Source organism: Eublepharis macularius, chromosome 9 (genome assembly GCF_028583425.1).
Source record: "Eublepharis macularius isolate TG4126 chromosome 9, MPM_Emac_v1.0, whole genome shotgun sequence".
Lineage (NCBI taxonomy): Eukaryota > Metazoa > Chordata > Lepidosauria > Squamata > Eublepharidae > Eublepharis > Eublepharis macularius.
Window position 1 is genome coordinate 15169735 of NC_072798.1, and position 15855 is coordinate 15185589.

A 15855-nucleotide genomic window follows, 5' to 3' on the forward strand; every position below is an offset into this window, starting at 1 on the left:
AAAAACGGAACATAATCTGCATAACAACTTTTATTAGGACCAGCCAAATGACATGGAACAGTGTGCAAGCATTCAGGTTCTCCAGATCTCTTCTTTAGGCTGCACATGGAAGGAAGGAAGGAAGGAGCTTCAGGACATGATGGAAAATCCTAGTGGAGTCTGCCTTGCGCTATATGCAGAGCTGATGTCAGTATACCATAGTGTGTGTGGATGTGCCATCAAGTTGCAATTGACCTATGACAACCCCAGCAGGGGCTTTCAAGGCAACTGAGGGGCAGAGGTGGTTGGCCACTGCCTATCGCTGCAGAGTCTTCCTTGGTGGTCGCCCATCTAAATATGGACTCTGCTTAGCTTCTGAGATCTGACAAGTTCGGGTTATACCATACTACCTTCCTTCCCAGTATACCATAGAGTTTAAGGATGTCCGGTGCTGGGGACGGACTTAGGGAACGCCCCCGAGGCACCCACCCCAGAAATTAGGCTTGCAGCCCCCCAGTCCAACCCTACCACCCATAACACTCAGAGACACCAACAAGGGCCAAGAATGCCAAAGAAGCCCCAGGTGCAGAAAGTTCAGGCAAAGCCTCAGGCGCAAGAAGCTCAGGCAAAGCCTCAACAACAGGAGGCTGGCTAAGAAACGCCTCCTGGGTCCTAATGACTGCTGATTACCCAGTCAGGGCTCCAGGACAGCCTCTTTCCTCAGCCCAGGGGAAGAACAACAGCCCAGCCAGGGGGAGAAGAGGCAGAGGGCAGAGACAGCCGGCCAGCACCAACTCAAGCAGCAGGCCAACAGCAGCAAAGGAGACACCAGGCCCCACTACCACCCAGAGGCCGGCAGGAGAGGTGCAGCAGCACAGCAAACCAACAGACAGGCTAGAAAGGGCGGGGAGTAGCCTGGAAGAGCCAACAGCAGAGCAGCCACAAGTGTGGCTGCCTAAGGCAGCCAAGGCAGCAGCTAGGATGTTAGGGGCGGGGCTAGGAGGTGGAGGCTAGGATTGGTGAAGGGATAAAAGGGGAGTCCCCCCTACAAGCAGGGTGGAGAGTAAGGAGTCAGATGAGAAGTGTGGAGAGACAAGGAAGAGACAGGAGTACCTTGAGAAGGCAGGGACTGCAGTTAAAGGGGCAAACCCAGGGGTGCTGCCAACCCAGAGGGGAGAGCGTCACCAAGGAAAACAGAAGTGTAGAATGACATTACATTGCATCTCTACTGAGCACCCTTCCCTCCCCAGACTCCGCTGTCCCCTGGCGCTGCCCCCAAATTTCCAGGATCTTCTCATATTGCAGCTGCCTACTGTATTGACCACACACATGAGTAGCCAAACCTTGAGGGAAAGTAGGTTTGAAGATGAACAGCACTGCTGCCCAAGGAGTATGGTGTCCTTGGGTTTTCTCTCCCGTCCTGAGGCAAGGAGGCAAGAAAATAAGTAGTAGATCAGGATGTTTCGAGGCTTGGCTGCCACAGAGAGTTGATTTGGAGGGAGGGAAATATGCCTAATATATTGTCGAAGGCTTTCACGGCCAGAGAACGATGGTTGTTGTGGATTTTCCGGGCTGTATCACAGTGGTCTTGGCATTGTAGTTCCTGACATTTCGCCAGCAGCTGTGACAGGCATCTTCAGAGGTGTAGCACCGAAAGACAGAGATCTCTCAGTGTCAAACTGTGGAGAAGATGTTAGCAGGTAATTTATATCTACTCAGGAAGGTGGGTTTGGGTTGCGTCATCCTGTTAGAGTTTCCCAGGGTGTGGAATGCTAATGCACTGTATCCTGAGGAGGTTCTTTTGCATATGGATTGGTGCTTGATATGCTAATCTTATCTGCAGGGCTATTGTAAGCTGTAGAGTAGAGCACAATTTCAACAGGAAAGAAGAGACTTTAAGAATGAATAGAGCTTGGTTTCCAGTCCTGAAAAACACCAGGCTAACGAAATACTCTACATCTTACAATAGCCCTGCAGATAAGATTAGCATATCAAGCACCAATCCATATGCAAAAGAACCTCCTCAGGATACAGTAAAGCATTAGCATTCCATTAGCACTCCACACCCTGGGAAACTCGTACAGGATGATGCAACCCAAACCCACCTTCCTGAGTAGATATAAATTACCTGCTAACATCTTTTTGATGATGATTTTGATAAAGGTGCTACTGGACTCTTTTTGATTTTGCCACTACAGACTAACACGGCTAACTCCTCTGGATCCATAGCCAAATAGTGTCTCTCTGAACCATTTCATATTGGGAAAACTGTGCAGAAGGGGGAAGCCGCAAAAAAAAAAAAATGGGGAATTTGAGGATAAGGTTGCCAACCTCCAGTTGGGACCTGGAGATCTCCCAGAATTAGAGCTGATCTCCAGGCCACCAAGATCAGTTCCCCTGGAGAAAATGGCAGCTTTGGATGCTGAACTCTATGGTTTCATATCCCACTGAAGTCTCTCCCTAAATCCTACCCTCTCTAGGTTCCACCCCTCCAAATCTCCAGGAATCCCCCTTCTAAGTTGGCAACCCTACTTGAGGATAACCTGCAGCTCATGTGAGACTGTTACACAGGATAGAAGGTGAGAACCTAGACCTTGTCTGCTTGTTCTCTGTAATGTGTAAATTGGTCTTGAGAATTGTGTCTTTTCTCTTAATGGGACTGTGTAAATAGCTGATAGTACAGAAGGGCATGACAGTAACAGAGATACCCCACAGTGCTAAATATATTAAGAAAAAATTATCAGATTGTATAAACAGAAGATTTGCTTTTTTCAGGTATATGAAAAGACATCTACAAGTATCATAGAATCACAGAGTTGGAAGGGGCCATACAGACCATCTAGTCCAATCCCCTGCCCAGTGCAGGATCAGCCTAAAGCATCTCTGACAAATATTCATCCAGTTTGCTAGCTGACTTGCCTGAAGTTGCCATTAAAATATGGTTTGTTATGCGGTTCTTTTTTCGAACCATTTTATGTGTTAAAACATATATTCTCCAAACGAATAGCTAGCGGGTTCATCATATTGGAAGGACCATGAGTAGTTCATGCTTCCAATACATGCAACTGGCAGGAGTCCAGAATGTATGACTGTAACATCTGAAAAGGGCTATTTTGGTTCCACAATGGTAGCTTCAAAAGCAAAAAATTGACATTATATCCAGAAATGAGAACCATTTGAAGTCTGTTCCTTTTCTCCGCAGTGTGGTGAAGTAGCAACTCCCTTTGTTGTTGCTGAAGAAATGGTCCATTCTTTTCAATTCCTTTATTTTGTCATTTCTTTCCATGCTGCCTCAAGCCTGCTGTCTTCCAAGGGAATCTCCCCTAGATATTTTTAAGTGTGAAATTGGGTAACCTGAAAACACCTTTTCCTTTTTCGTCATATGCAATTCCCTCTTGCCAATTTCCCTTTGTGATTTGTGCAGTTTTTACTGGAGACAGCCAAGATGACAACATTTATCATGAGAGCGGACAGGCTTTTTGGCAGTTCTATTTTGCTACCCTGATATTGGACTGCACCCGTGTCACTTTGCATTAATTGTGTCGGTCTGTGGAAGCCCAAATTAGTTCTGCTGATGAGATTTGCAATACCTGGGCTCCAATATTATACTTTCCAAGGTAGGGCATTTCCAATTCCCAGATGGGCAGTGAAGGTTGGCCGAGCCACAACTTATCAAAGCAGTGCAAATTGCCTAGCATGACATTTGAGAGCTGGGAGGTTTCAAGAAAAATCCATTGTGTGTTTTTTTTATCTCCATTTTTATAGCCATGGGGTACATCTGCCTGTAATTCCCCTCTACCTGCTGTAATTCTTGAATTCCACTTAAGGATGTTGACACTAGATTAAGAGAATATGAGCAAAGTGGTATTTTTCCTGGGCTATGTTTATCAGACAAACAAAGGTTGTAAGCAGGGGTCATTTCGTAGAAAAAGAGCTGGAGGAACTCATTAGCATAACTCATTAACATAACTCATTAGCAGATGCCACACCCCTTGACATCACCAAAGTGTGTTATTAGCATAACTGATTTGCATATGCCACATCCCCTGATTTGCATATGCCACACCCCCTATCCTGGCTGTTTTGGACCCAATCTTGGCCATTCAGGGCTGAAATTGGGCCCAAAATGGCCCAAAGGGGCTGAAACTGGCCGAAAAGGGGCCCCAAATGGTCAGGATTGGGCCACTGCTGAGTGGGAGAGTGATCCACCACCCATCAGAGGCCCGATCCAGGCCGTTTCGGCCCCAAATCAGGCCAAAATGGGCCCAAAATAGCTGAGAGTCAGATGGGCAGCGCTACCTGACATGTGACCTCTTTGGGGAACTGCCGGAACTGCATTCCTGTGCGTTCCCCCTTGAAATGAGCCCTGGTTGTAAGTAACCACACTGTTTTGCAGACAAATTCTAAAAATTCAAAACAAATAACTTACATTAGGACCAACCAAAATATCACAACACAGTGTGCAAGTTTTCGAGTTCTCTAGAACTTTTCATCAGGATGTTTTGTTTTTGTTTTTAAGAAAAGGGGGGGGGATTCTTTGGCAATAGCCAGTCTCATATCTCTCCAGCACTAACAGTGCAATCCTATGGAGAGTTACACCAGTCTAAGCCCATTGAAGTCAATGGCCTTAGACTGGAGTAACTCTCCATAGGATTGCACTGTAAATGAAACTTCTTGGGTGCTTTCTCTTCTCCTTTTTGATTTTCTTTTTCGGCCAATGCATTGGTATGAACCATCACATTGGTATTTGGGGAACGTTTTCCCCTGATAGTCCCCACAAATGCCAGACTGTCTATGTGAAAACTGGACACCTGACAACCTTAATGACAAGGGAGAGAGGGAAAATAACAGGGACCAGTTTTGTATATTTCATAAAAGACACAAATTATAGCATGTGTTCCATGTCTGAGGAGGGGGGGGGGTTGCCAAGAAACTAGCAGAGGGCCTCTTCCTTAGCAAGAGGAAAGGAGGGACGGCTTGCAAATCGTGATGTGTTTAAGAGTCCTCTGCTTGATGGCTCTTGCAAACTAGCCAAGCCCTAGGCTAATCCTCTGGATGGTAGAGTTAAAAGGGCAGAGTTGTCATTTTCCATACCCGTGCTGAAAGCCATTGGCATCCTAGTTAAGACACTATCTCAAGCACGTTTTTTTTTTAAAAAAAAAATGGGCTTTGGCCCACTTTAAACTGAAGGGAGCTCAGAAGCTGGGGGTGGAGGGAGAGGTTGCATGTTAAAAACAAAACTCCTTCCTGCACATAACATAGCCTGTCAGTGCGTGCTGGAGACTGAGGACAGCAACGTCTTGGGTACAAAGAAGAGAAGATCTTGCAGGCAGCAACAGGTTCTAGTTAGGATTGTAGGGGGGTGTCGTCTTTCTAATAAGGAGTTTTCTACTTGTCTGTCTGCAGAATGCTACTCTTAGAATAATTTCTTCTTAAAATTCTCCGGAACTCTCTCAGCTATCAAGGCAGCAGCTAGGTTTATGCTTTCTCTTTCCAATAAATAAATAACTAAATAAAACTTTTTGTTAGTGGTAGAAAATGGCATCAAGTCATAGCTGGCTTATAGCAACCCCTGCTGGGGTTTTCAAGGCAAGAGACTAACTGAGGTGGTTTATCATTGCCTGACTCTGCAACCCTGGTCTTCATGGAAGCCTCCCATCCAATTATTAACCAATACCAACGCCACTTAGCTTCTAGGAGCTGACAAGATTGGGCTTGACTACGCTATCTGGGTCAGGGCAATCTTTGGCTACTAAATAAAGCTTTTGTTACTCTGTAATCAGTTCAGAGTCCTGACTGACGCTGAGGTCCTCTGCTAACAGGGAGAAGTGCAATGATATCAGGAACCCAAGTGTTCTGAGAGTGGGTGTATGGAGGGAAGCACCCAAGGCATAGTGAAACAAAGGGCGGGAGCCGTCTTAAGGCTGGTAGTGGCAAAAGTTGCAGAGTGCCAAACTTGTTCTGCACTCCGACCTCATCTGATAAAAGTTTGCAGAAGCAAAGAATTTTTTAATGGAGGAGATTCGGTCGAACCTGATATGCTCATATCCTGTGTGCAGGGTGGAACACTGAAACATGTTGAAATACGGCACATACATCATTATCCAGGCTTTGTGTGTGTGTGTGAGAGAGAGAGAGAGTGAGTGAGTGTGAGTGAGTGAGTGAGTCAAGCAGTACTCACTGGTGTTGAGTATCAGCTTCTTTTGGTAGGTGGGTAGGAGGATGTCCCTGAATCCTGAGCAGTTCTGAATAGCCCAGGCTAGCCCAATCTTATCAGATCTCAGAAGCTAAAAAGGGTCAGTTCAGGTTAGTACTTGGATGGGAGACCTCCAAGAAAGTCCAGGGTTGTTATAAAGAGGCAGGCAATGGGAAAACTCCTCTGCTTCTCTCCGGCCTGGAAAACCTCATGGTGGGGTTGCCATAAGTTGGCTGTGACTTGTGGCATACCCCCCTCCCTTTCCTCAAAAAGATCTGAAGGAGGAATTGGGGGGAATCAGGGCAACCTTATATATGAGTTCTGGCGCCGATTTATTTTTTTAAAAGCCCTCATTATTCTGCATCTGTGGATCAGAGTTTTAGCGACTGGTGACATCTTCATCAGAAATACCTATCCTGTGTTTTTATGACCGTATAAACAGACGTCAGCAGAGTGCAGCTGGATCCAACAGCCTTTTAACCATATTCCTACAGTTTTATATTACCTGTGTGGGTTATAGCTGTAACCTCAAAAAAACTGAGGGGACGGCATTACTAATCAAAAGGTTCTTAACTGATTAAGCAGTTAATTAGGTAAATATAACAGCCCTAATATGGATGCATCAGGGGACCCCCCCCCCTTTTAAAGCCACACCTTCCTTCCTTCCTTCCTTCCTTCCTTCCTTCCTTCCTTCCTTCCTTTCTTTCTTTCTTTCTTTCTTAATTTATTTACGGATGATTACTCAGCCCACCCTGATGCTGCTCCTTAACACTTTGGCCAAGAGTTACAACACCGCTCCCTCAGTTCCTGGCTCCACCCTCCACTGGGAGATTCCAAGTCAAGCCCTGCCCTTGCCTTGTGGACTGCGTTGCCTCTAGCGGCAGCTATATCCTATATATAGCTCTGTTGCCCTGGGGGTGCCTGGACCAGGCCCTGTATCCTTGTCAGGCCTGCACTGCCCTCTTTGCTTCTGCTTGTGTGGCCATCTTTGCTGCTGACATAGTCCTGCGCTGCCCTGATAGCTTCAGTCCCATCGGGCATTGCAGGAACTCCTCAGTTGAGCCATTTCCCTGGGCTCCTGCTGGCTTCTCCTGTCTCCTGGCCTAGTGAGTGGGTTCCCTGAGGGTTTGCTGAGTTGGTGAAAGTGGGAGGGGTCACTTGGGGGCAAGTGAGCCTTTGCCTGCTTGCTCCAAGTTGGGCCGGCTGTTCTGGACACTGTGATCTAGCATGATCATCTGACATTCTACTAACTATGGTTAGTTAAAATCCATCAAATCAGGGTTTGAAACCATGGTTTGAAGTTGGTTTATTAACCATGGCTAGTCTTAACTGGGTGAGGTATGAACATCCTTGCTTCAGCTTGGTCTGTTCCCTGGTTATGGTTACCAATTTCAAGGTGAGGCGCCTGCAGTTCCCTGGAATGGTGACTGATCTCCAGGCTACAGATATCCGTTCCTCTGGAAGAAATGACAGCTCCAGAAGGTGGACTCTAAGGCATCACACCTCCTTCCAAACTCTGCCCTCTCCTGGCACCACCTGTGAATCGCCAGGAATTACCCACGCTGGAGCTGGCAATTATCACCCCCTTTTATCACCCCTTCCCATTCCACTACTGCAGCTGGTTGGTGCATCTCAGACAAAGGTCTCAAAGACCAGAATGAGACCCATAACCTAAACAGCTTGCCATCCATTCAACTGGATCCACTACTCTGCTCAGAAAATGGATTTCAGAGCTTGCTTCTAGATGATGAATTCAGGCTTACCATTTGCCGTTCACCAATTGGAATCTAACTTCCATTGCTTGGAAGATCCCAAGACAGCATCGTGGATCTCAAGTTTCTGAGGCATTTGTGGAGGTCTGCTTGGTAGCACGAAGCTATCAGAAGCAGTTTCGTGTCATTCTGAATGATTTATCTGAAAAGGTTAGCCTGTCTTCATCTTGTGGGAAAATGTATTTTAAAAAAATCAGCCAATGTGGATCATCAACATTTCCGATTCAAATTTCTTTTGGCAGGATGTCAGCAGCCTTAGCAATTCTGCGCGACTTTACTTTGATCTGGGAATATGACCTTATAGAAATTTCATCATTCTTCTTCTAGCTTTATGATTATTCTGGGGGTTTAAAACATTTATTCTTCTAAACTTTTTGGTTTAAATTTCTGGTCCCAGAATATTTATTTAAACTTGATTCACCGTATCTCAAAGGCCTGAGGATGATAAAGGAGATTATAAGTTTAACTATCCCATTAAGTCTGTTGTCAAATTCACTGAACTCTAACTAGGAACAGACTATATTAAAACTCCAACTCCTCTTCCACACAGACAGCTCCTAAGTTTTCAAGGATGGATTTTAACGGGATCTCATAGGTGAATTTTAGGGATGCTTCTGAATTTCTTATCCAAATTTCTCCTTGGATTTTGTGATTTTGAGTGATCTTTTTTTCTGAATTCATGTAATAGGAGTTATCTATTTTTTCTTTTCTTTTTTTAATTTCCAAATTTTGTACAAAGCACTGTTTGCCCTATTGGTTTCAGTTTTCACAGCATGCATTGCTAAAACACTACAAAAAAGCAGTTTTTGATGTCTTTGTATGCCACCGCAAGAGTCTTTTTGTAGGATGCTGCACAGAAGTGTGTGTACATATCTGTAAAATGCTGACTCTGCTAAGGGCAAACACCCTAGGAACCCAATAAATCTTCAATTATTTTATATCAAAATATTTTGTTATTTGTGTCTTGCTCACCGTGTGAATACAAAAGATATACAATCATTCAAAATTCTTACAATACATACATATATATAAATACACACATGATTGTATATCTTTTGTATTCACATGGTGAGCAAGACACAAATAACAAAATATTTTGATATAAAATAATTGAAGATTTATTGGGTTCCTAGGGTGTTTGCCCTTAGCGGAGTCAGTCTTTTTGGGACCCCTCGTTTCTCGGTGTTGTTTGCTTTGCATATCTGTAAAATGCCACACCAAAGAATTATGATGATTAATATGTCCAATCATATCAAGATTGCTTTTTTTTGCAATGTTTTATAAATGTGCATGAGTACATCTCATGCACATTTAGTGCATGAGTAGTGTGTGAAGAGGAAAAATATGTAAATTGATTCTTAATGTAAGACATGGAAACGTTGTTCCACATCCTTAGGTACAGAGATGCATTTTTAAAAGTTCTATACCTGGGAAAGAAAGCAGAGGAGAACTGATTGACAGAATCATTTAGCTGGTAGAAGGGTCTGGTAGAAACTTGGGTTTCCTTTTAAAGCTGGCCCCGGACAGTTACTCTGAGGTTTCAGTCATCAGCTGCAACCATCACCATTTCAGTTACATTCCACAATCTCATCTTGTTCCTTTTTTCCAGCACCATTCAAACTCTATGAGATCACTTTGTCCTTTCTTCAGTAAGAAAATAATGTCAGTGAGATTTTTTTCTCTCTTCTTTTTCTTGCGCGGGGTGTTCTCTGTAAAATAGCACCTTGAACACTGAGGTTCAAAGGTCATATAGCAAGCTGATTTTTTTTTGAAACCACCCAAATATCCTGACACTATGTGGCCGGAGGTGACAATTTTCTCTCAAATTATCGGTCGTAGCGACCGTGGCCCATTAATCTTCTCTGCCGTTGAAGATTTCGTTGTTACATTAAAGAATCATCACCTCTTGGCAATGGAATACATGTCCCACATGTTCCAGGAATGTGTGAAGTTTTAGCGCACCTCAGAAAGGATGAGATGCATTAAGTCTTCCAATTAAGTGTCTTAAGAAAAATCTCATTAATGAGTAATGGGTTATGTTATGGGATGAGTGGATGCATAATGCGCGAGTGAGCGGACAGTTTTCTTGCATGACTGTGAAGTTCCCTGCATCACAAATTGTATAAATGCTGATAACAAGGAACGGTATAAAACAATAGAAGCATGATGCTGTAAGCAATTTTCAATTCAGTCATAATTTGTCTTGATTCTTGGCCTATGGCTGTTATTTATAGCTCCAAAGTACTTCATTGGGATAGGTCTGGATAGATATGAGTGTATTTGCAATGGCACATATGCTCAAAAGAGCTGTGACATCATTGTTCAACAGGAACATTCTGTCTTTCAAGAGATGCATTTGTCAGAGAATTATGGTCTCGTCAGTGATCTGAGATCAGCTTTGGATTCACGTCTTCCGGTTTCAAAAGTTAGGCTTGAAATAAGGCCTTTGACAACATCCCAGTTATGGAATACCCTTCCCAGACTTGCTCATAAACTTCATTCTTTTAACACCAAGTTAAAATATTCTTCCAACCTTTTAAGGGATATCTCATGCTGTGTGTTAAACTGTTTATGTTGTTGAGATTTTGGCCGTTTCCGTGTGTCCTTAAAGGGACGGCCCACTCACCAAACGCTGTCAACTTTTCTCCTTGACTCCAGACATCTTTGTTTTCAAAACGGTTGCAAGCTCTTTGGCTTCCATTCTTTCGGCACCTTTTCTGGGACCACGGAAAAGTGCAGTCCCAGAAAAGGTGCCTAAAAAAACGGAAGCCAAAGAGCCTGCAACCGTTTTGAAAACAGAGATGTCTGGAGTCAAGGGGAAAAACTGGCAGTGTTCGGTGTGTGGGCCATCCCTTTAGGGACATGAGGAAATGGCCTTTATGATTCCTAGCTGCTTCTGTTTTAGGGTTACTCATAGGGGGGTGGCTTGTAGGCTCATTATGGGGGTCCAGCAAATTAGAAGTGATTGTAGAACTCTCCTCCAAAGAAGATTCTTTCCCCCAAGAGTTCTCAAGTATCATTTATAATTTGTTAGGTCCAAAAAACTGACGAATGGCAAGATTCACTGTTCTTTGTAGGTGCCCATAGAGGATGTCGACTGAGAGTTGGTGCAGAACTGAATGAGAGTTCAATTGTGTTTTGGTTTTGTCCATAAAGAGCTGCAATAGTAAATGGTTTGGGGACTCAAAGAATTAGTTTCTCCTATCCTTTGTGGAACAAACCAGTCCCTTATATACATCATTCCCTCTCTTGGCAAAATTCATTGTTTATTATGAAGTCAGCAAAAAGGCCCACTGATTAAAAGAGGATTTCTTGAGAAACTTTCTAGACATGCAAGAGAATGATGGTGATTTTTTTAAAGTGACACATATATCTTTTTGGTTTGATGAGGACTGAGTATGCTGATTTCTCTGCAGAGAGCAGTTACATTTTAGTTAAAAGGGAGGCCAAGAAGGTTTCCAACCTCCAGGTGGTGTCTGGAGATCTTCTGGAATTACAACTGATCTCCAGGCCATAGAGATGAGTTCCCCTGGAGAAAATGGCTACTTTTGAGGGTGGACTTATGGTATTATTCCCAGCTAAGGACTCTCCTCTCCCAAACCCTGCCATGCCCAAGATCCACTTCCAAAATTTCCAGGAATTTCCCAACCTGGAGCTGGCAACCCTAGAGGACAATGAGGGAGATGAGAAAATTGGCTAATTTACGTTGCTGTGAATTTAAGCATTGATACCCATTGTGAAGCCTATGGTGCCATGGTGCCTAATATGTTTCCAAAGCAAAGAGCCATTCCTGGTTCTTCTGCACTTCTTTGGAGCAGCAGTTGCACCAGAAGATTCCAGAAGCATCACCTTTTGGCATGCAGGGAGCACCCATTCAAAAATAACTGCTTCCATCCTAAGGAGAGACTTGGATTGGAACTTCCCAGAATTTTGTGATTGCTCCATGGCAGCCATTTTGTGATTGTTCCCACCACCCATGGCATCCATGACATTTTGTCATGGTACCCACTAACAGTGCACACAGACCCAGCAAGGTTGGGGACCCCTACCTGATAGTATCCTGAAGGGGCAATTTGGGTAGGAAGAGGAGAATTTCCAATTGTCCCTTCATTATTCCTTACATGCCTCAGCTTCTTCCTTCCAATAGCAAGCTTCATAGGTGAGTGCCAGTCACAAAGGTAGCAAAAGGAGCCCATCTTTGGACAAGACTGGGGTCACTGAATAACTGAGAGATGCCAAAAAAATTAGTTAAGAAGTTTAAAAAAGAAGACCCTCCCCTCAAAAAAACCAGGTTGATTAGCACTAAGCTTGCATAGGGCTGCCAAGTAATGATGGGCACAAACGGGAAAAAATGAAACTTTCACAAACCTGCCCTGGTTTGCAAACCGGTTCATTTGGTTCGTGAAAACGTCACATCCAAGTCAACAAATCGTCATTTCCAGGTCAGCAGAAGGTCACTTCTGGACCAGCAGAAGGCCAGTTCCGGGTCAACAGAAGGTCTGCAGGAAGTCCATCCCCTGTTACCTAGGAAACTGATTGATCAGCACTGGGCTGTCTGCAGTGATGAACCAAAAAACGAACCAAATGAACCGGCCTAAAATTTGTGGTGGTTCATGAGAAATGGGCTCTGACAAACCACTGGTTCGTATTTCAGTTCGTGCCCTTATCTACTGCCAAACCTTCTGTTATTGCATGGCCTATCATCACTAGAAGCAGTAGTGGGAGAGGAAAAAAAACAGACAACAGTGTCTGTGTTGTTACATCACTTCTAGGGAAAACTTGGAAGTTATGTAGGGTAGCCCTAGGAATCGCTGAAGACTCTAGGGCTTTACCATAGACTTTCTAATGATTCCTAGAGTTACCTTATGTCAGTTTCTTCTGAAAGTGATTTCGGGATGCAGCCGATGTCACCACGGTTGCCAAGTCCCCTCAATATAAAACTGGGGTGCTGGGGCGCAACAGGTACTTACTTACCTGTGCATATGTACAAAGCATGCATGCGTGCCCATGGCAGCAGCTGATTATGCCATTTCTAGCATGACCCATTGCTTCTGGATTTTTACTGAATTGGCCCTGGTGTGATCCATCACTTCCAAGTCATGCTGGAAATGGTGTAATTGGCTGGGGACATGTCCTGCCCTGCCTCCCCCCATTTCCCCTTGGTTTTCCCTTGCTGGCCAAGTGAGTGGCAGCAGGGGCAGAGACTGGGGTGGGGTAACCCCTTTCCCCAGTGAGGGGGGGTCAGCACCCTGGTCATGTACCCCCATGTTCCCACTCCAAACCCAGGAGACATTTAGTCTGAGGGAAATTTTCCAGTCACTGATTCCCCACCAGTTTGAGAGAAAAAACAGCCTCACTTCTAAGTCTTGTATGTCCTAGCTTCTGCTTCAAAAATTGAGAAAACAAAAGAGATGAGAAAAGAAAATTATAGCTCTTATTTTCCCTCATCAAAACCCACCAAATTCAAACTTTGCCTGAAGATGATGTGAATGAAGAGCTACAGCTATGCCTCCAACGGTAAGAGCTCAGCTCGTCTGACGAAATTGTCTGTTGAGTGCCACTGCAAGAATAAGGAGGGAATGTTTTAGGAAACCACGTAAAAGATATAATATCTGTCAAACTAGTTTTCTTTTCCCTCCTCTTCCAATGATGGAAATGTAGGGGGGCGGAGAAGAGAGTACCAGGCACATAACATGTTTCAGCTTGACAAGAAGCTGATTTCTTGTTTTAGTAATCCAGAAGTGTGTGTTAGTCAGAGCTACCCAATCTTGCTACCCCTTAGGCAATGAAGGCACCGCAGAAATAAATCTAATGGATTGGAGGCAGTGAAACATTTATGGGCATTTTTTGATCTAACAGGATTCTCCTGCTGACGTTGAATGTAAGTGGGGACTGAAGTGACTCAATGGAATATTGTAAAATGTGAAAAAGCTTATTTTCTTCTACCTCAGTATGAGGTTGGAATGACACAGGGTTGGAAGGAAGAGGTTGCACCTTAGGGATGGGGTGCTTCAATTGCTTGTTCCTTCCCCTAGAGGAAACACGATTATTCAAATCGTAAAGTTTCCTACTTCTTCCATTGTCCTCAAACTGCATTCCGTGCTGCCTTTTAATAAAAATAGTTCCAGGCACTGGTTAATCTGTAAGTCTTAGTTATTTACTTAATTACTTACTTCTTTACTAGCTTTACTTCATTAATATCCTGCCTTTCTCCCCAATGGGGAACCAAAGTGGCTTGCAATGTTCTCCTCCCTCTATTTTATCATCATAACAACCTTGTGAGGTAGGTTAAGCTGAGAGTGTTTTTCTCCCTCAAAGGGACCAGCTTATAATGGCCTCCTCAGTTGATCCTGGGGAGGGCAGGGTTTGGGGAAGGATCTAATGCCATGAAATCCATCCTTCAAAACAGCCATTTTCTCCATGGGAACTGATCTCTGTAATATGGAGATCAGATGTAATTAGAGGAGATCGGCAGCCTCACACGCCTTAAAACTGAGTTTAAAATCACCGTGAGCTTCAAACATGGAACTTCTAATGTACATCTGGCTTACACAATCTGTGGCTGACCCATGAATGAACCCAGGGCAGTGTATCTTGTCAGGTGTGAGTTGTGAGTTTTTCTCAGTTCTGGTGTACCCGATTTGGATCCCAATCGTAGTCAGCCTTCCCTTCCCCAATGCCATTTTCCCAACCAAAAATGGTCAGGGTGGGGTGCTATTTGGCTCACTGAGGAAACTTGTGTGTCTCCGAAATGAGCATGTGTTTCTCCAAAATAACACCCTCTGGGAACATTTCAGGTTGGTAAAATGGTGTAGGGGAAGAGGTTGAATCCTTCTCATGCATACCATGTTCACAATTGGAATTGGGTTTAGGAACAAACAGACCAAAGTAGAAGAAAACTCTGAAGTTGGTGATAGAATGATGATCAGGAGATGGAGGGAGCAATCCTAACTTGGTCTACTCAGAAGTAAGTTCTGTGTTATTCTGTGTTATTTGTCAATGAGCCTTACTTGTGGGAAAATGTCCTTAGGATAGCAGCCAAAATAGTGTGGAAGCTTTAAAAAAAAACACCTCAGTTTTAGACCCAGTTGTGGACAGGGGCATAGACTTTCCAATTTCCCGGGCGGGGGCTGGGGCCGCGCCGGTTCTTAAAAGAACCAGGGTCCAGTGACATCATAGGGAGGAGCCAATGACACCACAGGGAGGGGCTTCCATTGCCACCATCTATGGAGGCGGGGCCATGGAGGATTTAGGGAGGGGCTCCCCACAAATTTAGGGGGACCCAGGCACTCATGATCATTACCTGCTTGAAAATCAAAAAAGGATTGGAAAACATTTTCATAAAAATTTTCTCTTGTATTGTTTGGCGCATATATTGTTGCTAGTGTGTAAATCTTGCCTTCCAGAAGCCTGATTTTCAGAATCATATATCTTCCATCAGAGTCTTTTAATTCTTCTGTAGCATTTATTTGTAAATTGTTTATATAAACTGCAACTCCTTTTTAAAATTATAAATTCTTAATAAACACAGAAATACATAAGAGCAAAAAACAGGAACAAAGCTCCAAAGAATCATGGAAGTTGTAATATAAATAGGAGGGGTGGACAGTCCTGTGCTTCATCTGCCATTATAACTGAGTCCCTCATATGAGTTTGTCATTGATTGCCACCCCGGCCAAATTCAAGAGGGCTTGAGCCCCTCAGCCCCCATGTAGTTCACCAGTTGCCTGGGGGGTTCAGCCCCCCCTGGCCAAATCTGGGGGGGCTCGAGCCCCTCAGCCCCCCTGTAGTTTACACCTATGGTTGTGGAAGTGAGTTGAGTATATGAAGTAGCTTAAGGTGGTAAAATTAGATCACTTTAATCACAATATATTAAATACAAACGAATGAGAGTCAAGGGGATGTGGA